The 21,237-nt window shown below is 45.1% G+C and overlaps 1 protein-coding gene across 3 annotated transcripts in view; it reads right to left on the bottom strand.

Annotated features, from left to right (window-relative positions):
- Positions 1-11,045: 11,045 nt before the first annotated feature.
- Positions 11,046-21,237, bottom strand: part of ZNF865 (zinc finger protein 865) — a 29,123-nt gene continuing 18,931 nt past the window's right edge. For 2 of the 3 annotated variants that reach the window (XR_012802253.1, XR_012802255.1), the window contains exons 3-4: positions 16,903-17,474; positions 16,436-16,570 (exon numbers count right to left, since the gene is read on the bottom strand). The gene's annotated coding sequence lies outside the window, so the exon portion shown is untranslated. Of the gene's footprint in view, positions 11,305-16,435; positions 16,571-16,902; positions 17,475-21,237 lie in introns of those variants that run through there. The other variant, XR_012802254.1, reaches the window with a different exon arrangement.

Below are 21,237 nucleotides of genomic sequence, written 5' to 3'. Positions count from 1 at the left end.
CCGGTGTGGATGTGTTTTATGGCTAGAGGTGTCAAAGGGTAACTGAAAGCAAGTGAAGAAAGAGTGTGTATGTGTATCAGTGTGAATAAAAATGAATGGAGAGCCCACAGTATAAACAGTGCTCTACACAAGGTGTGTGTGGAGTGAGAGGGATATAAATGGTGTGGGTGGGTGTGGAAATGTGAGAGTTTGTAGCACAACTAAAAGTGTGTGTGGATACTATGTGGTCCCTATTGGTGTATATGGATGGAAAAATAAGGAGTATTAGTATGTGTGAGAGACAGCTGTGTGTGCATACATATAGCACAGTGTGTACAGACATGGCCTTTAGCGCTCATGGGAAGAGAGTTCGCTAGTGTCAGTAATGACTCATAAAATTTCGATCTCTGTTTAGGCCACTGCTAAGTGTCCCGAACAGTTGCATAAATTTGTATTCATGCAGCTGTCTCTCTTTCGGGGTCTTAAGATTACCTTTGAGTATGGCAACCCTCAGATCGTTCATCTTATGGCCAGAGTCAGAGAAATGTTCGCCAACAGGACTGTCTCTTGTTCCGCGTGTGATGCTGTGGCGATGCAGGTTCATTCTCTTGTTTAGCTCCTGTCCTGTCTCACCTATGTAGTAGCAGCCCCCTGGGCATTTCATGCACATGATGAGGTGCACGACATTGCTGGAGGAACAGGTGAACCCTCCTCTGATTTTGTATTCCCGATTCTTGTGTGGTATTTGTATTGTGTCCGCTGTGTAGAGCATTGCGCAGGTTTTGCATCTTGGGTCCTGGCATGGTTTTGTCCCGCATTCAGTTGTACTGCTGAATACTTTACTCCTCACCATAATATTCGATAGATTATGGGGTTGTCTGTATGATAATAAGGGTGCTTCAGGGAAGACCTGTTGCAGTCTTGTATCTTCCTGGAGGATGGGTTGTAGTTTCCTGGCGATCTTGCGTAGGGCTCCTAGGTGTGGGTTATATGTGACCACCAAAGGAACCCTGTCGCTTGTCTCCTTCTGTTTGTATTCAAGGAGATCACTTCTTGGTATTCTGGTGGCTTTGTGAATTTGCTGGTCTACAATTCTGTGGTTATATCCACGGTTTATAAAGTCTGATCTCAAGGCTTTAATCCGCTGGTCTCTGTCTGCTGTGTCGGAGCATATCCGGTTGTATCTTATGGCTTGACTGTAGATGGTTGCATGTTTGGTGTGTGTCGGGTGGAAGCTGTTGTCCCTCAAATAGCTGGCTCTGTCTGTAGGTTTGCGGTATACAGAAGTCTGTTGTTGGTTGTTCTTTATAGTAATGGTGGTGTCTAGAAAATGTACTTCATCCGGGGAATGGGTGAGTTTGAGGTTGATGGTCGGGTGGAAAGTATTGAAGTTGTCATAGAACTGTAGGAGGTCCTGTTCGACAGAGGTCCAAATCAGGAGGATGTCATCGATGTAGCGAAGGTATGTAAGTGGTTTCAAGTGACAGGTGGACAGAAAGTCACTTTCCAGTTTTGCGCAGAACAGATTGGCATACTGTGGCGCCATCCGAGTACCCATACCGGTCCCGGTTGTCTGGAGGTATGTGTCATTTCCAAATGTGAAGTAGTTATGGGTCAGAATAAATTCAATGCATTTAGTCACTGTCTCTGTGAGTGGCTCCTGCGATCCCAGAAAGTATCTGCAGGCTGAAATCCCATCCTCGTGGGGGATGTTTGTATAAAGTGACTCTACATCCATAGTTGCTAGTAGTGTTCCTGTAGGGAGGGGGCCAATGGCATTCAGTTTGTTTAGCAGGTCGGTGGTATCCTGGATATAGCTGGGTGTGTTCCTGACAAGTGGTTTTAGAATGCCCTCCACCCAGCCAGAAATATTCTCGGTAAGTGTGCCAGATCCAGAGATAATAGGGCGCCCAGGGTTACCCTCTTTGTGAATTTTAGGGAGCATGTAGAATGTGCCAGGTTTTGGGTTAGCTGGTATCAGGTCCAGAATTTGTTCTCTTGTGCAGATCGGGAGTGTTTTAATGATCCTGTTGAGTTCTCGCATGTATTTTTTAGTTGGATCCTCCTGCAGTTGGGTGTAGTACTTTGAATCAGAGAGTTGCCTGTGTGCTTCCCGCAGGTAGTCTGTGGTGTTCATTATGACCACTGCTCCTCCCTTGTCCGCAGGTTTGATTGTTATGTTGTGGTTGGCCTTTAGCGATTCTATGGCTCTCCTCTCCATCAGTGTCAGATTATATGTTTGTTTCCTTACTTTGTCCAGGATGGTGGTTTTGGCGCTGTGTCTGAAGCTTTCAATGTACCGGTCCAATGTGGGGTTGCGCCCAGTTTGTGGGATCCAGTTTGATTTTTGCTTCTCCCTGCTCATGTGCAGCGGCTCTCCCTCTGCAGTGTTGGCATAATCTTGGTTGTGTCTGTCATGGAAGAACTCCTTAAGACGCAGCCTTCTGAAGTATTCTTCTAGGTCACTGCACAGCTCAATCTTGTCCATAGGCTTGGTAGGGCAGAATGTGAGACCCTTTGATAATACTGAGGACTCTGCTTGATTAGGTGTGTAATCTGAGAGGTTAACAGTGCAGTCCTGCTCTTGGTGACTGTCAATGTTTGTATTATTAGTTGTTGTGCTGGCTGCTGCAGAGTATCTCATTCTTAGCCTCAGTCTGTGCAGTTTCTTTTCCTTATTGCTAATTAGACCCTTCAGGAGTTTTTCATGGAATGTTTGGAGTCCTCTCCATGTGTCTGTGTGAATTTCTCCTGTCTCCAGGATGCTGTCTATTGTCACCTTTGTCTTTCTCCTGTTGCTGTAACAGATGCTGATGAGATGGTTCCTTAATCTTTCTGAGTTCCTGGTGCACAGTTGTTGGGAGGATTTTGTGTTGTATGTGGTAGCAAGTGGGTTTTTGAGGACGAGTCCTTTTGGGATCAGATGCTCCTTCTTGCATTTGCTGAGGAAGATGATATCGCTGTCTAGTTGTGCCTGTTTTTTCAGTAAATCCTTTAGCTTCATTTGGGTGCGGTACAATGTGGTATCTTCCATATTTTCATGTAGAGGTATCAGTACCGTGTTAGCCGAGCTTCAATAATCAAAAAATAAATAGATGATACCGTTCTGTGGCTAACGAAATGCTTTTATTTGTGCGAGCTTTCGAGATACACTGATCTCTTCTTCCGGCGATGTTACAATGAATGAAGCAAGGATAACTTAAAAACAGTGTCTCTTGGAATGTTATCTGTGCTTGTCCTTCCCCCGGTGTGGATGTGTTTTATGGCTAGAGGTGTCAAAGGGTAACTGAAAGCAAGTGAAGAAAGAGTGTGTATGTGTATCAGTGTGAATAAAAATGAATGGAGAGCCCACAGTATAAACAGTGCTCTACACAAGGTGTGTGTGGAGTGAGAGGGATATAAATGGTGTGGGTGGGTGTGGAAATGTGAGAGTTTGTAGCACAACTAAAAGTGTGTGTGGATACTATGTGGTCCCTATTGGTGTATATGGATGGAAAAATAAGGAGTATTAGTATGTGTGAGAGACAGCTGTGTGTGCATACATATAGCACAGTGTGTACAGACATGGCCTTTAGCGCTCATGGGAAGAGAGTTCGCTAGTGTCAGTAATGACTCATAAAATTTCGATCTCTGTTTAGGCCACTGCTAAGTGTCCCGAACAGTTGCATAAATTTGTATTCATGCAACCGTCTCTCTTTCGGGGTTTTAAGATTACCTTTGAGTATGGCAACCCTCAGATCGTTCATCTTATGGCCAGAGTCAGAGAAATGTTCGCCAACAGGACTGTCTCTTGTTCCGCGTGTGATGCTGTGGCGATGCAGGTTCATTCTCTTGTTTAGCCCCTGTCCTGTCTCACCTATGTAGTAGCAGCCCCCTGGGCATTTCATGCACATGATGAGGTACACGACATTGCTGGAGGAACAGGTGAACCCTCCTCTGATTCTGTATTCCCGATTCTTGTGTGGTATTTGTATTGTGTCCGCTGTGTAGAGCATTGCGCAGGTTTTGCATCTTGGGTCCTGGCATGGTTTTGTCCCGCATTCAGTTGTACTGCTGAATACTTTACTCCTCACCATAATATTCTTGAGATGATGGGGTTGTCTGTATGATAATAAGGGTGCTTCAGGGAAGACCTGTTGCAGTCTTGTATCTTCCTGGAGGATGGGTTGTAGTTTCCTGGCGATCTTGCGTAGGGCTCCTAGGTGTGGGTTATATGTGACCACCAAAGGAACCCTGTCGCTTGTCTCCTTCTGTTTGTATTCAAGGAGATCACTTCTTGGTATTCTGGTGGCGTTGTGAATTTGCTGGTCTACAATTCTGTGGTTATATCCACGGTTTATAAAGTCTGATCTCAAGGCTTTAATCCGCTGGTCTCTGTCTGCTGTGTCGGAGCATATCCAGTTGTATCGTATGGCTTGACTGTAGATGGTTGCATGTTTGGTGTGTGTCGGGTGGAAGCTGTTGTCCCTCAAATAGCTGGCTCTGTCTGTAGGTTTGCGGTATACAGAAGTCTGTAGTTGGTTGTTCTCCAACAATATGCTCCGACACAGCAGACAGAGACCAGCGGATTAAAGCCTTGAGATCAGACTTTATAAACCGTGTATATAACCACAGAATTGTAGACCAGCAAATTCACAAAGCCACCAGAATACCAAGAAGTGATCTCCTTGAATAGAAACAGAAGGAGACAAGCGACAGGGTTCCTTTGGTGGTCAAATATAACCCACACCTAGGAGCCCTACGCAAGATCGCCAGGAAACTACAACCCATCCTCCAGGAAGATACAAGACTGCAACAGGTCTTCCCTGAAGCACCCTTATTATCATACAGACAACCCCATAATCTCAAGAATATTATGGTGAGGAGTAAAGTATTCAGCAGTACAACTGAATGCGGGACAAAACCATGCCAGGACCCAAGATGCAAAACCTGCGCAATGCTCTACACAGCGGACACAATACACATACCACACAAGAATCGGGAATACAAAATCAGAGGAGGGTTCACCTGTTCCTCCAGCAATGTCGTGTACCTCATCATGTGCATGAAATGCCCAGGGGGCTGCTACTACATAGGTGAGACAGGACAGGGGCTAAACAAGAGAATGAACCTGCATCGCCACAGCATCACACGCGGAACAAGAGACAGTCCTGTTGGCGAACATTTCTCTGACTCTGGCCATAAGATGAACGATCTGAGGGTTGCCATACTCAAAGGTAATCTTAAAACCCCGAAAGAGAGACGGTTGCATGAATACAAATTTATGCAACTGTTCGGGACACTTAGCAGTGGCCTAAACAGAGATCGAAATTTTATGAGTCATTACTGACCCTAGCGAACTCTCTTCCCATGAGCGCTAAAGGCCATGTCTGTACATACTGTGCTATATGTATGCACACACAGCTGTCTCTCACACATACTAATACTCCTTATTTTTCCATCCATATACACCAATAGGGACCACATACTATCCACACACACTTTTAGTTGTGCTACAAACTCTCACATTTCCACACCCACCCACACCATTTATATCCCTCTCACTCCACACACACCTTGTGTAGAGCACTGTTTATACTGTGGGCTCTCCATTCATTTTTATTCACACTGATACACATACACACTCTTTCTTCACTTGCTTTCAGTTACCCTTTGACACCTCTAGCCATAAAACACATCCACACCGGGGGAAGGACAAGCACAGATAACATTCCAAGAGACACTGTTTTTAAGTTATCCTTGCTTCATTCATTGTAACATCGCCAGAAGAAGAGATCAGTGTATCTCGAAAGCTCGCACAAATAAAAGCATTTCGTTAGCCACAGAACGGTATCATCTATTTATTTTTTGATTATTGAAGCTCGACTAACACGGTACTGATACCTCTACATGAATATATATATATATATATATATATATATATATATATATATATATATATATATATATATATATATATATATGACATACATACAAACAACAGTCATTTCTATTAAATGTGTCTATTTTCTTAACTCACAAGAGACTAAGTAAATACCACATGCAGACATGATTTCAGCCGAGCAGCAGTAGGACCCTGCTCCGTGATCCGTGCTGTTACTAGGAAAGGAACTGCTGGACACGGCCGCTGACATGGGGGGAGAGCTGGGACAAGAGTCCTGAGCCCAATGGCTGTGGGGGGCCCGGCCAGTTGGCACTTCAAGTTACTTCTGCGTCCAGCTGTGGGGCCTCTGGTTGCCGCCGCCGGGCCCCGGCTCTCACCCAGCTGCTCTGCCTGCCTCTTCCCACACTGGACCTCACTCTTGGCGGTGCACGCTGGAAGCTGGGAACGCCCGGAGGTCGAGCCCAGCTTCCGTCGCGCACCAGCTGGAGAGAGAAGCTCGGCATGGGAAGAGCAGAATGGGACGTTTTGTCTAACTTCTGAGAGTGCTCTGCCGCTGAACAACTCACCGCCAGGACACCTCGCCACTTGACATGTCGCCGCTCCGATTTCGATCCCTGCTGCCGCTGAGATCCCCACTCAGATGCCATGCGAGGACACTGCTTCATTTTTAAATGTCCCGCACGCATGGGACATTTAAAGATGGAGCGGCAGGATGTGTAGGACATCTGAGCAGGGATCTCAGTGGTAGCGCGGAACAAGGTCGGAGCGGCGACATGTCAAGTGGCGAGGTGTCCTGGCGGTGAGTTGTTCTGCCAGCGGAGGTTTGGTCATTGGCCTAAATCAGTGGTCTTCAAACTTTTCAGTACGAGGGACACATCGTATAGTCCAGCGGTGCGCAAACTGTGGGGCGCGACCCCCAGGGGGGGCGCGACACTGCCGACGGGGGGCGCGGGGTTTACAGAGGCCCCGCGCGCTTCCCGAAGGCACTTAAATTAAGTGCCGGGGGAGCTGCAGGGCCTCTGTAAACCTAACTTACCGTGGCTTCGGCGGCTTCCTCCCTGCGGCGCCATGGCAACGCGGCGTCAAAATGACGCTGCGAGGTCATGTGACGTCACGTTGCTATGGCAACGTGACGTCATTACGCCGGAGCGCGGGTAAGTTGGGGTTGGGGGGGGCGCGGGAGCGAGGGGACAGCCGTCAGGGGGGCGCAGGGAAAAAGTTTGCGCCCCCCTGGTATAGTCTACACATTTTTGTGGGCCAATAAAAAAAATATTTTATAATTATTATATATTTATATATTTTATAAATTAATGAATAAGTTTTATTTGGATCTTTTGGGGGTAATCAGCATGATATGATTCAGAACAACAGAGAAATGTGTTACAAAGAAAGGATGCCGTGCTCACACTGGGAAATTATATATAATGAGCAAAAATATATATTTCAAGTTGCTGCGGGCCGGATAAAATCTTGTGGCGGGCCTGATGTGGCCCCCGGGCCCTAGTTTGGAGACCCCTGGCCTAGATGGTGGGAAGAGGCAAGCAGTAGCTGGCCAGAGACGGGACCGGTGGCGGCAACCAGAGGTAAGTGGCAATTGCATCTGGGGTGGGTGTTGGTGGTAATCATATCTGAGCATGGAATTAGTAATTGTATTTGGGGGGGGGGGGTAGTGATGGTGTTTGTATCTGGGGTGGTGCAGTAGTGTCTGTATTTGGGGGTGGGGTACTGTTGTCTGTATTTGGGGGGGTAGTGGTGTGTGTGTGTGTGTGTATTGTTCATGTGTGGCCAGGGGAGGAGGGAGAAATAAGTGTGAGGAGGGGATAATTGAGTTATAGTGGCGGGGCGGGGGAGAAGAGTGACAGACAGAGGGATGACAGAAATACAGGTGTGAAAGGAGAGGGCTAGCAAGGCCACCAACACGGGGGAGGAGGCCACCAACACAGGGGAGGAGGCCACCAACACAGGGGAGGAAGCTGCCAACACGGGGGAGGAGCCCGCCGACACAGGGGGTGGGGGACCCCGGTAAAAACGCTAGTCCTGGGCCCTGTTAAATCTATCGGCGGCCCTGCTGCTGGACACCAGATTATCAAATGAAGAGCTAATGTTGCTGGTGCTTCATGTTGTTACCAACTATCCCAAGCTATTTAGCAAAGAGTCTCCCATCACCACAGCATAGAAAGCTGCTCTATGGAAGGGGAGTTAAGCAGCCATCAGTGCCACTTGTTTCTTTTTGGGGGGGAGGGGGGAATCATTTTTTGACGACATTAACTGGTTTAATCTTGGAGATGATCCGCAGCCCCACATCCTCCGTGGCCCCCTTGGTTCCTGGGATATTAGAGATTGTATCCACCATGCAAATATACTTACCCAGGGCAATCCTACTTCCGTGGCCAAAAGAAAGTCATTGACGCTGCATCTTATCTGTAGTTTTTTTGACTCACACACTGGCAAAAAAGACTTCAAATATCTTGGGGGAGGGAGTTGCACAGAGGTCAAGGGAACAGAGATCAGCTCTGGGGAACCACCCTGTTTAGTTACTTAAAAAAAAGTGTTGGGGATGGCTGCTTTAAGTGAATGTGTCTGTGTACAGTTGACATCTGTAAGAAATGCTGAACAGATGAAAGAAGAAAGAGACAAGTTGACTGCACACTCCACCTGGCTGGGAAACTTATCCAGCCTCTCCTACTGCAGGAAACAGTGCTACACCACAAGACTGGCACATTGGGTACATGGTAAAACAAATTAAACATGTATAGCCAGGTCCCCCCGGTCTGCCTGTTTGCCCCCCCACCCTTACCTCTGCTGCCGCGATGGATGTTGCGGGGAGGTGCAGTGGCGACGGGCTTGTCGGCGGCTTCTGGCAAAGGGCGCCGCCATGTTGGAGTGCGGGCGCATGCGCGGAGACTCGCGCATGCGCAGAGGGAGCGCCGGTGGCCATTACCAAGTTGCGCATGCGCTGTCCACTAGGCGCACATGGTGGCTGTTAGGGATAGGCTCTGTGGGGACTACTAGCCCCATAATGCTTAGGGACAGAGAGTCAGTTGGCCGAGCACAGCCAATAGGGCTGCAGAGATAGATACATTTGGCTCGCTCAGAGCTTGCAGACAGTCGGAGCTGGGACACGGATAGGAGGTTGTAGGTGCAGGGCGTCTGTGGCCCCTGCACTAGACCAGGTATCGTCCTAGGCCCCGACTCACCTGGGTAGATTGTGGCTGATACAGGGACAGGCCCTTAGGTAGGGACCCTGCCCCATTAGCTGTTTGATAAGTTCAGGGACACAGCTGCAACGCTGCACAGCCCTGATAATTGTGGTCTGGGACAAGATACAGAGACTATCTTCACGGTGGGACCTTTCAGCGGGATACCACCCCACACGGAGGCGGACTCATCGCTGGATGAGCGGATCCACTCTGTCTTCATGTCAGCGCGCTCAGGTGTGGACACACCCGGCAAGTACCTCACCACAACACGTGCACCAACCAACAACTCAAATTAGTGGGCAGCGCTGTCTCACACATTGGGGTTGGGTGTGGGACTCTTGGGACACAGTGTGGGCTACACGGTGGTGGGTTATGGCTGTGCGAGGCTTGGTGGGTAGTTGTACCTATTAGTGACCATTAGAACCGTTAAGAGTTATATGTTGCCAGTAAAGGTATTGTTTTATACAAAGTGTGTGATTATTGTCATTGGGTCATGAGAGGGGCTCCTCCCACTGCGCGGTATTCCTGACAGGTGGAGGGGCTGCACCGAGACGTTAATTGTATCACCCCAGGCTCCCCGTGGTGGAGACTTAGGCCCCTGTGGGCCAACAGGTAAAGGCAGCTCCGGTAGTATCTTTATAGCGAACACCCCACTCTCACGGGGGTGGGTGGGTGGGGGTACGAGGGCTACACGTGTATTATCTTAGTTCTCAACCTTTTTGGTGAGCAGGGAAATGTAATAACAAAAAATGGCTACTTGTTTTTATTACAACAATAAAGCAAATTAACGTATAAACATAGTATCAAATCAAGCAGCCTTTTACAGGTTCAAATTCTACATACACCAACATTATTCAGCCCACGTGTTACTTCATGGGCACACACAACCCCTGCTGCAAGCTCAGAACACAAACCCACCACACCACATCCATTTGTGGCAAAAGGAGTGCTACTGGGTTGTAACCTACAGTAATGTATACAACAAAAGACATCACTTCATAGTTGCATGGCCTTGCTCTTTGTATGTATTGGAAATGTAAATTTTTAGGAAGAAAAGTCAGCTGCTGCTAACGAAATGGTCATCCTTCTCCTGCAGCATGTCAGAGGTTCATCCAGCAGCTGTGAGGACACTAATACAGAGCGGGAGCAGAGGCAGAGCAGAGGCCGCAGCCTGACTGTGCATCCTGCCCATGTGGCAGCTGCATTTACATCGCTGGCCACAGAGCTCCTCCTACACTACAGGAACCAGTCCAAGCCATATAGGGTTGCCTCATGTCTGACCTCTCCGCCCTCTGCAGTATCGCCATCTGCCATTCTCTCAACACAGAGCATCAACATCAAGGCACAGATATAACTGCTCCACTGCATACTACCTCCAGCAGCCTTTGCTCACTGCAAGAGAGGGAGGAGATGCATATTGTTCTGTTTGTTTCTTGTATATTAAGGCACCCAGGCCTCAGTTGCAGTAAATAGTGAATAATGTCTATGTTTATTATTTATCTGTTGTATTTTGTACTGAATTAAGTGGCATATTATGACCAGAATTAAAACGAATAAGAAGAACAAATCCAAGTCGTGTCTGTGCTTTATTATGGGCTGTATGTTGGCATTCTTTACACATATAATGTTTGTTACATTTACTTTAAAAATCGTTGGTCTTATTTTACCTTGTCACTATGGTCATTCTAAAGAAATGAATATTTTGAATATACTTCTATGTAATCTTGTGTGCTGGAAACACGAAGGGCAGCGCCACAGTACAACTTGGTACACAATTAACATTTCCCCGTGCCTTTTCTTACATGGCATGCACATGTAACGGGTGGATATTTATTGAACATGCCCAGTGTGGACAGCCGTTCCCTTAGAAGACTGACATTAGAGATCCTTGGGTTACATTGAATTTCACTGAAGTATAATGGGAATGCCATGCAAAGGAATGCCTTTCTGGACACTACTGCAATAAAACATACCACTGTATATACAAATTATTTAAATTATAGACACGGTTTTATAATCTGCTGTGTAACAGCTCTCTTTAATAAATAAAGAAATATGACGTATACGTGAAGACATATGACATGTCACTTTGATCAGTTTGGGTACATGCAAACCCAAGAAGCACGACTCATCACATGCAACTCGTGCAGATGTTGGTAAAATCTTGTGTAACTCTTGCTCAATTCCAATCAGCATGAAAGTCAGATTGCTTCATGCCTTGTTACATTGGTGACTGTTAATCTGTTAGAATACATTAGTACTTCAGTGTTTATTTATTTATAAAATATTTTACCAGGAAGTAATACATTGAGAGTTACCTCTCGTTTTCAAGTATGTCCTGGGCACAGAGTAAAACAAAATAATACATGGTTACAAATACAGTTACATAAATGAACAAGGTATACATTATATACAAGACATTGCATGCACAGTTAAAGAAAATATATATTATGAGCGTATGAAACAGTTACAGACCAGATTAAAGTGTGAGACAGCCTTAGATTTGAAAGAACTTAAGCTGGTGGTGGATATGAGAGTCTCTGGTAGGTGGTGTGTGAGGTGATACCTTTTTAATTTGGACTAACAATCTGTTAGAATAGAAATGAGAACTAAAGAAAGGAAGAATCCCTCCGTGCTGCACTAGAGAACAACTGTAACAGGTTAAAAAGATACTTCATTAATATTAAAAGTAACATATTATGCTTGGGGCTTGATTTAATCAACACAAAAAAATAGAAGTGTATAAAAAAACTATTAAAAATTGAGGCATAATATTTTACTTTCAATATTAATCAAGTATATTTTTTAACCTGTTAAGGGTGTTCTCTAGTGCGGCACCGTGGGATTCTTCCTTTCTTTAGTTCATATGTAACCTATTACCTGCTAGCACCACAGTTATGTTTTGGTCTTTACATACATCACACCAGTGTTTCCCAAATGGGGTTCCCCCCTATCTCCCCACTCCCCCATAGCGGCTGTGGAGAGGGTGAGCAGCCATGAAGAGACAGACTGGTCGCTCCACTGAGGCTCGTGCGGGAAGCCCCGGCTCTGCGCGCTGCTCGTTCGGGGAAGATGCCGCTAGCGCAGCTGGCTGACCCGTGGCAAAAGCTGCCGGTGAAGAAAGTGGAGAGTGAGGTGCGTGAGAAGGGAGCGCGGGGAGGGTGGCGGTCACAGCTCGCGCCGGAGCAGGAGAGCAGTGACAGGAGAGGAGGGCGCATGGGATATCTACTTATACGGAAAGTGTATGGCAGTATAGAAAGGTGTGAGTGAGCAGGGGAGGTGTATAGGAAGGAGTGAGGGGAAGTGTATGGGAGAGTATAGAAAGGAGTGAGGGGAAGTGTATGGGAAGGAGTGAGGTGTGTGTATATGTGTATGTATATAGTATATATATTATGTATGTATATATAAATGTGTGTGTGTGTGTGTTGTATAGTAAAGGAGCAACATGTGCATTGTAGAGCAGCATTTCCCAAATGGGGTTCTGCGGAACCCTGAGGTCTTCTAAAAATGTTTTGGGACAGTGGGGGACTTTTAAAAAACCCTGGCGTTCTGTGAGGTAAAATTAAGTGTTTTGCGAAAAAATAAAACATTTAAAAATTGCAGCCGCCAGGAGGGACGGAGACACCAACACCACTGCGCTCCCTTCCCCCCTACACCACTGCGGGCTCCCTTCCCCCCTATACCACTGCGGGCTCCCTTCCCCCCTACACCACTGCGGGCTCCCTTCCCCCCTACACCATAATAATAAACAAAGAATCTGATGCTATATTTATCATATAAGTAAGAGTAAAACCTTATCATTTTTTTCCCTGATGGGCACGTATACAGGGCGGCTGCATTTATTTATGGGACATGAAAGAGGACATAACGTGTAGTTGCCTTCCCCCTGGGAAAATATAACTTTCAATTTAAAGGTAATTGATCTTGAACAAAAAAAAAAAATTCTGCTTTTTTTTTTTTCACGTGCTACGCTAAAAATATTTAAGGGGTTCCATTTTGTTGTGCAAAATAAAAAAGGGTTCCACGACTAAATTTAATTGGGAAACACTGCATCATACTAATACCCTCTTGGGTATTGAGCAGGGTCTACACCACGCCCCCACGGGTGTAAACTTCCTCTTACAAGAATAGAAATGAGGACACAGAGGCAACCATCCATGTCCCCTTCTAGCACTTAGACGTTCTTTCTTGAATCTCCTGGAACACCAGGTTACCTACCTGTCCCAGCAAGGGAACCTCACCACTGACCTGACACATGGAACATGCCGCCCATGGCCCCATCTCTGCCAGTTCCAGCAAGAGGCCCAAAATAGTTAATTTATGATATATTTATTTGGGAGAAGGGTGGAGGTCGGGCTTATTCTTTCTTTTGGTGGGCGTTTTAACTTCTAGATCTATAATTAATAAAAGGGTCATTTATCAGAAAGACACCCTGCAAACGCTGTGCACAAATACTGCCCCACATTTATCAAAGGTGAAACAAGCCTTGTTTTTTTGCTAATGGTTTGCTTTGATAAATTAGGTGCACTGTTTTTAGGCATTTTTTTCAGCAAGGACACTTTGATGAACTACCCCCAACAAATGCATTAATTACTTTTTTTTGCCGGTATGTGCCAGAAAGTTTGGCTTAAATATTTAGCTACTCTTATGGACCAGACCAGTCATAATCTATTAGGTATTTTCTTTTATATTGGAGTAAAAACTCGATGTTTGATTTTTTTGAATGTAGTCATGGAGAGAACAAAAATCTCTGTGAAGTCTCTCCTCCTGCATCTTACTATGCCCCCCCTACTGCTTTTTCAGTTTACTGTTTCCTCACTCCTTTGTGAATGTCTCTGTTCTCTCCAACTTCCCCACTCCACCATTATTTATACACCTCTCCCAACAACTTCTATACCCCTCAATAAAAAACACCCACACAAATCCTCCACTCACACCCTCTATCTACTCCTTCCCACTGCTGGGGACCTCCCCATAGCCCGAAGTCAAACATACACACCTGATCTCACTCATGTGTCCCTGCCATCTCTTCCCCTGTAAATGCTGTTAACCTTTTCATTTAATACTGACCAGCCTTAAATCTCACCCCACAAATCAAGTATCCCAATAGCCTGCACTCATGGCTATTGTCCCACACTCAGTCACTCCTACCACACATTGTGACCAAGCACTGCCATCTACAGCACTTATTGTCTCTAAGTTTCCCATTAAACCTCTTAGATTGCAAGCTCTTCGGGGCAGGGATTTCCTTTCCTATTGTCTGATTTTGCTGCACTTATTGTATAATTATAATTCCCTGTACTGTATTCTTTGTGAAGCGCTGAGTACACTTCTGGCGCTATATAAAGACATACAATACAAATCTCAGATACAATGGACAATATATTCTTTTTAACTTCCTTGATGTGTGTGTGTGTATGTTATGACAGCAGTGCGTAAACGGGAGAGCGAGCCCCCCATGGGGGATGGGAGATTTGTCTGGGGGGAGCAGGCGGTTGCAGAGGTCTTGCGCTCCTCCCAAAGGTATTTAAATTAATGCCGGGGGGTTCGCGTGAGGCCTCTGCAACAACAAAACTTACCGTGATTCAGATGTGTCTCCATGGCAACGCGGCGTCAAATGACGTCACCAGTGTCACATGACGCCACGGGTCACATGACATCACGTGACCCCTGGAGCATCATTTGACGCTACTGCAAGGTAGGAGAGGGGGCACATGACTGGGGGAGGCCTGGCAGGGGGGCGCAGCATCAAAAGTTTGTGCTCCCCTGTGTTATGCTATGTGAAATTAGTATGTTATTGTGAATGTAAGATTTGCCTTGTATGCGTGTGTATATATATATATATATATATATATATATATATATATGTACTTCGGTATTAGGTGATACCTTTTTTAATTGACAATTTATGTCATAGGACAAGCTTTCGAGAGTTCTCCTCTCTTACTCAGGTCAGCAATACTGGTTTACAAAGGAATCTGTGGCTAAAACAGAGGTTAGAACAGAACAAAAACCCCAGAAAGTAGATAAGGTGGGGTGAAAAAGGGATGTCGGAAGACATTGGAAGGGTAATATTATGGTGACAAGGAACAGCATGAACAGGGAAGGGGATGCTGTGGGGGGGAAGGAAGGTGTGAATAAGAACATTGGCAGAGAGGCAGCCAGGATAATTACAAACAATTGTGATAGTGTGTGAGAAACCCCATATCCGCATTAAGTCCTCTTGTTTTAGTGTCAAAGAGTCTTATCATTCTGAGTTCAAATGTTTTCCGTTCTTGGGTGGGTTTAAACATTCCATTGAGGATTTTGATTTTTAAATCATTTATGGAATGATCTGGTTGTGAGAAATGATGTCCCACAGGTGAGCAGTATCTTCCTTCTTCATGGTGTTGTATAGGGTGCCTGTGCATATTCATTCTGCCTTGAAGTTTTTGGCTGGTTTCACCAATGTAGCATCCTTGGTCACAGTTACTTCAGAGGTATCTGTACCGTGTTAGCTGAGCTTAATAATCAAAAACGAGTAGATGATACCGTTCTGACAACGAAATGCTTTTATTTGTGCAAGCTTTCGAGATATACTAATCTCTTCTTCCGGCAATGTTACAATGGATAAACCTCTCTTGCTTTATGCGTAACATATACATATATAACCCCCCCTCTTCCTGGTGTGGTTACTAAAAGTACACTAGGAGTTAATAACAATATATAATAATATAATACTATAACAATAGAAGTAAGCTCCAACCAGTGGTGACACAGCATGCTGTGTCATCAGAGGTATAAAGGAGAGGAGCAGAGGATTCTGGGAGAGTGTTCTGGCATGGCAGAAGAAGAGAAGTTTCATAGATCAGAGTTAGGGAAAGAGTTCCCCATAGTATAGCTTAGCTCAGGCTCCACTTTTGTTGTGTTCCAGTTGGGGACAGTGCCCCAAGGATTAGGATCCTCTAGTATGGCCATATGTAAGAGCATGCCCTACATAAGGTAATGCAGAAATACCTCAGTGGCCCATGCTGAAATGCTACCTGGATGTCTGGGGAACAGCTCTACAAGCAAATTCCCATCCAGTGTTCAGTGTTCCCTGAGGAAGTAGCAGTTCCAAAGCGGGGTTGGAGAAGTACAGATGTAGCACAAAGGTTGATCGCGCAGTTAGCACAGAATCCGCCACGAATACGGTCCTGGCACCCGTGTGCTCATGAAACCCTGTGACCAGACTAATGGCTGACACAAAGCTACGCCCAGTCAATTGCAGAGCTTCCAGGTAATCTCCATCAGGGACCCATCAATCATCCTAGTTCAATACCCCTTACACCCCCCTAGGCCCATACCTTACCCTCCCCAGGCCTTAGATACCCTTCAGTCTAGGGTATCCCATCCCCATCAGCCTAAGGTACCTTCCGTCCAGCCATACACGAGCCTGAGGTATCCCTTGCTGTTCATCCGTCTGGGCTTGAGGCAGCTCACCATCAACCATCCTACTACCAGTTTTAAGTAAGGCACACTTGTCCTTCTAGACATATAAAAACACAAACTGCTGATGTAGCTGAGAATATATAGTTTGGAGGTTCCAAGTGTAGGGAATATATCCCTACTGTGTATTAATGAATAAATAGAATCAAATCAGCTAGCACATACCCGATAGGTATGATAAATATATAAATAATTATGCAATATATTCAATCTGCATGTTTATCAATATTCAAGGTGTATAACCCATAAACATCACCATGTATAAAAAGAGTCCAGCATAAAAAGTGTCTACATCAAACCAAAAAATGATACAAAATTATATATATAAAAAAAAATGGGTGATGCAGCTCTCTTCACTGTGTCAGCGCTTACCTGTGTTTGAATCCTGTACCCGACAACCCCTGGATGGCGCCTGTGCATGGGGTGCGTCTGCAGAGACGTCATGTAGGCGTGGCCTAATCCTGATCCTCAGTGTCTTTGCAATGTTACAGAGCCATAGACACAGCGCCCCTGACGAAGAGATTATACTTGAAACGCGTAGGGCTGTCTCCTATGGCTTGCATGCTGTGATTCCAGTTGGACTACTCGTGGCTGACACAGATTACCCAGTGCGAGAAGATTATCGGCTTAAACCCAACCTCAGAGTGATGTAAGGAGCACGTAGCGTGCGGACGTCACCTGACACGTTAACGCGGAAGCAGGACAGCTTCGGTTGCCGAGGGAAGACAACAGTGACTGGTGACAAGTACCCGGCAGGAGATCTTGGACGTTGCAGGTGTTACAGCTTAGGCTACACAGCTCATCGATCTACACTTGTGTGCTCACTAATGACTCACGTCTGTAAGTGATTTTTAACAGTTTCTCTTGATCAATTAAACAGTCTTCCCTATGGGCCTTGCACTCTCTTTTCTTTTCGCACCTGTCCTTCTGTAAGGTGTATACCTCTGTAAGGAAAGCGACATTACATTGTAATTTCTGTACAGTTGCTGATTTTTGGGTTATCTGAATAAGTTATCAAAGTAATATTTACGTTTTAATATTAAGTATATTTTATTTGCACATTGGTTTGAGTTGTGATTCGAAGTGACAGTTAATTGAAGAGTTCTTGTAAGAAGGGTCATAGCACCTGGTTTGTAGTCCTCTGGTTAGCTTAAAGAAACGGTCACCCTTATACACAGTATATTCTATATCATATATTATAATAACGAAGCACAGAAAGTCCTGTTTCTATTACCTACTATTAGTGCAACACATTGAAGTTTTAAATGTGACACTACAAGTCTGGTTCTCCGAAACAGAAACAAATGAAAGAAAGAGAAGATGAGGATGACAGATTGAGAAACAAGAAATTATTATTGAAGTTCTTAACCAGCCTAAATCCAACCAGCAAGATGTTGAAGATAATTTATCTTCTGAGGCAGAAGTCGAAAAGGACGATAAGGAAGCAGAACAAGCGGAAAGTGCTCGTTGTAGCACTTAGTCTTTCACCAATGAGACTGCAAGTCAAGAAGAGATGCCCGAGGTAGAAGAACAAGCTCAAAGTAGTGTCTCAGTTTGAAACAAATTTGGAAAAAGATGTTGACTGGAAGGATCCAGCTATATGGCCAGATGCACCGCAAGACAACGACAGAGAAAGGATAGTGCTCTGTGGCAAAAAGACTGACAAAGAATGAAGGGAAATGATTAAATGCATGCCCATGGATTGTGAAGAAGGCTCATGCCCAGAGTTTCTTTTGTATGTGAAATCATCAGTCGTGAAAAACTTACACAGGACTGGCTTGGATGGAGCACTAGCAAACACGTATTGTACTGTGTCACTTGTCTTGCATTTCCTCACGACCCAAGCAAAACTGGCAGTTTACTCAGCAAGAAAGAAGGATTTAATCCGTCAAAAATCAAGTTGCATAAACTATACGATAGACTACCAGAACACAAAAAGAGCAGTCACCACAAGCAAAGCTGTTGGAGTTGGAGAAATCTGCAAAAGTCTGTTGGAGGACATGGAGTAGATGCTGAAATGCAAAGGAGTTTACAAGAAGAAACTGAGAAATGTGCTGCCCTGCTAGAACGATTACTGGACGTGATATTGTTTTTGGCATCAAGGAATATTGCATTGAGAGTGCGTTCTCAAAATATTGGAAATTTACAATGGGAATTTTTTTTCTTGGTTTACTCGAGTTGATATCACATTATGATCCTTTGCTGCAAGAATATTTAGAAAGAGTGAAGAATAGCCAAGAGAATGGAAACCCAAATGTAATTGATTAATTTATGTGGAAAGCGTATTCAAGACAACATTCTATCAGAAAGGGAAGCAGCTATTTCTTTTTCTGTGATATGTGATGCCCCGCCAGATGTTTCGCTCAGAGAACAGAATGTCATTGTTCTGCGATACATCCCCAGAGACTTCGTGACAAACGATTGGATCATTCAAGAGAGGTTCATTGAATTTGTCGACTTTTTTCACAAGACAAGTGAGGAGATTGCTCATGTAATCTTGACCACAACATTTCCGCATAGTATCAACGTTGAAGACTGCAGAGGACAAGGATTTGATAATGGAGCTAATATGTCTGGCAAAATAAAAAAAGGAGTAAGAGTGAGCATACAGGAAATATACCAAACTACTATATTTTGCCCCTGTGCAGCCCAGTCCTTAAATCTTCCGGGTGTGCATGCAGCATCGTGTTGTACAGAAGTGACCAAACTTTTGTGGATGTATGAATCGCTTGTATGTTCTCTTCATTGGTTACCCAGAAATGTGGCACATTTTGAAAGATAAAATTGGGTGTTTACTGCATGGTCTAATTCAGGGGTGCTCAAAGTTTTCTCTGCGACCCCCTGCCTGCTCGCACCCCCCCCCCCCCCTGCTTGGCTCCGGCGTCAAATTACATCACGGGGTCATGTTGCCATGGCAACATGTCAACCCAAGGCGTCATTTAACGCCAGGTTACCATGGCGACGCATCGCCTAAGACCAGGTAGAAGTTGCAGAGGCCTCGCGCGGTCCCCTGGCATTTAATTTAAATGTCTTAGGGGAGAGCACGGGGCCTGTGCAACTGCCGCACCCCCCCCCCTTGAAAAATCTTGCGCCCCCCTGCTCTAATTGATACTAGATGGAGTGGAAGCAGTTCATCCAATTGCTGAAAAACTTCCAGGGATAATTGAAGCTTTAAAGAAGATAATTTATCCAAAAAGTTTTCAAGTGAAGCTCTATCCCCAGCAGTCGGCCTAAAAGATTATTTCTTTTTATCCTTCAAAGCAGTTTTACTTGTAACATTCTGGATACAAGTTTTGAAGAGAGAAACCTGATTTTGCAATCAAGATCTATTTCAATCGAAATTGGAGCAGTAAATATTAAAGCTCTTTCTGCAGAAATGCAGTCACTTCGGGAAAAGTGGCAAGATATGAGAAGCCAGACTTGTTGCTGATAATCTTGATATACCTAAGGAATTAAGCACACGTCCACGTCGTCAGAGGAAAAAGACAAAGCATCTAAATGAATCTGAAGACCATCATGAATGGGAAGATGCTGAGACATTCAAGTTAATGTTTTCATGTGGTACTCGATTCCATTATTTGTGAGCTTAACCAATGTTTTCAATCTATGGAATATGTATGCTACTTGTTTCCTCCCGTTTTAAAATTGACAACTATGACAGAAGAAGTTGTGACAATCGCTGAAACTCGGGTCTAAATACCCTGAAGCAAAACAAAGAAGACAACCGTAGAATCACAGAGGGGATGGGCTAGGGAAGAAGCTCCCTAGTCATATGCACTCAGCTGCAACTGAGGCTGCGGCCCCGCTGCCTGCGCTGCACACGAGACTGGCGGCGTGTTCAGCCGAGTCCCCCAGTCTGCAGGGGGAAAGACAGGGGGGGGGAGCATGACGGGGGTGCGGCCATCACCCGGCAGGTTTGCCCTCATTGGCTGAACTGCCGGGGGGAGTGGCCTAGCACTACGTGGCCACTCCTGCTCTTAATTTTCGAGAGCAGGAGTTTCACTCGGTGCAGCGCTGCAGTAGCCAGTGGGGACCTGATGTAGTAAAGGGGTGCATTACCCAGGGCAATAAGCCTGTTAGAAGTCAAAAGAACGTCTCTGACAAGTGATAACTGTGCTTAATTGTATATAATTTAAAAAAATCATTAAGTCCATAGACTAATCAAGAGGGACACATCCAAAAAAAAAACAAATAAAATGTTAAAACTGTTGATAACAGCGATGAAAAGTAGCCAACATATAGTTAGAAGTCCTGGTAGGTGGATCGCTGTGGACAGCTATATTGGAAAAACTTTCCCAAAGGATCAATCACTATGCTTTGCTTGTATAATTTGTTTTAAAATGATATGCCATTAAGCCCAGTTATCATCACTTGTTGTCAGGGATGTTCTTTCGACTTCTAGAAGGCATATTGCCTTGGGTAATACACCCCTTTACTACATTTAGGTGCAGCTGAGTGCATATGAGTAGGGGGCTTCTCTAACCCATCCCCTCTGAGGTGGTTCTTGAGCTCTTTGTTTTGTCACTATTATTCCTAGTGTACCCTGCCTTCCCCTACATTACGATTATTAAGAGGCTGTGCGGGTTTCTCCACCGCCCCCATCCCCCTTTATTCTAAATACCCTGAAGATCTTACACCATCTTTAGCAAGTGAAATTCTGCATTTTCGAAAAGTATACGACACCACATTTGCAAGTGACTCTGTTCC

This window comes from Ascaphus truei, chromosome 6 (assembly GCF_040206685.1).
Source record: "Ascaphus truei isolate aAscTru1 chromosome 6, aAscTru1.hap1, whole genome shotgun sequence".
NCBI lineage: Eukaryota > Metazoa > Chordata > Amphibia > Anura > Ascaphidae > Ascaphus > Ascaphus truei.
This window is presented reverse-complemented; position numbering and strand designations above follow the sequence as displayed.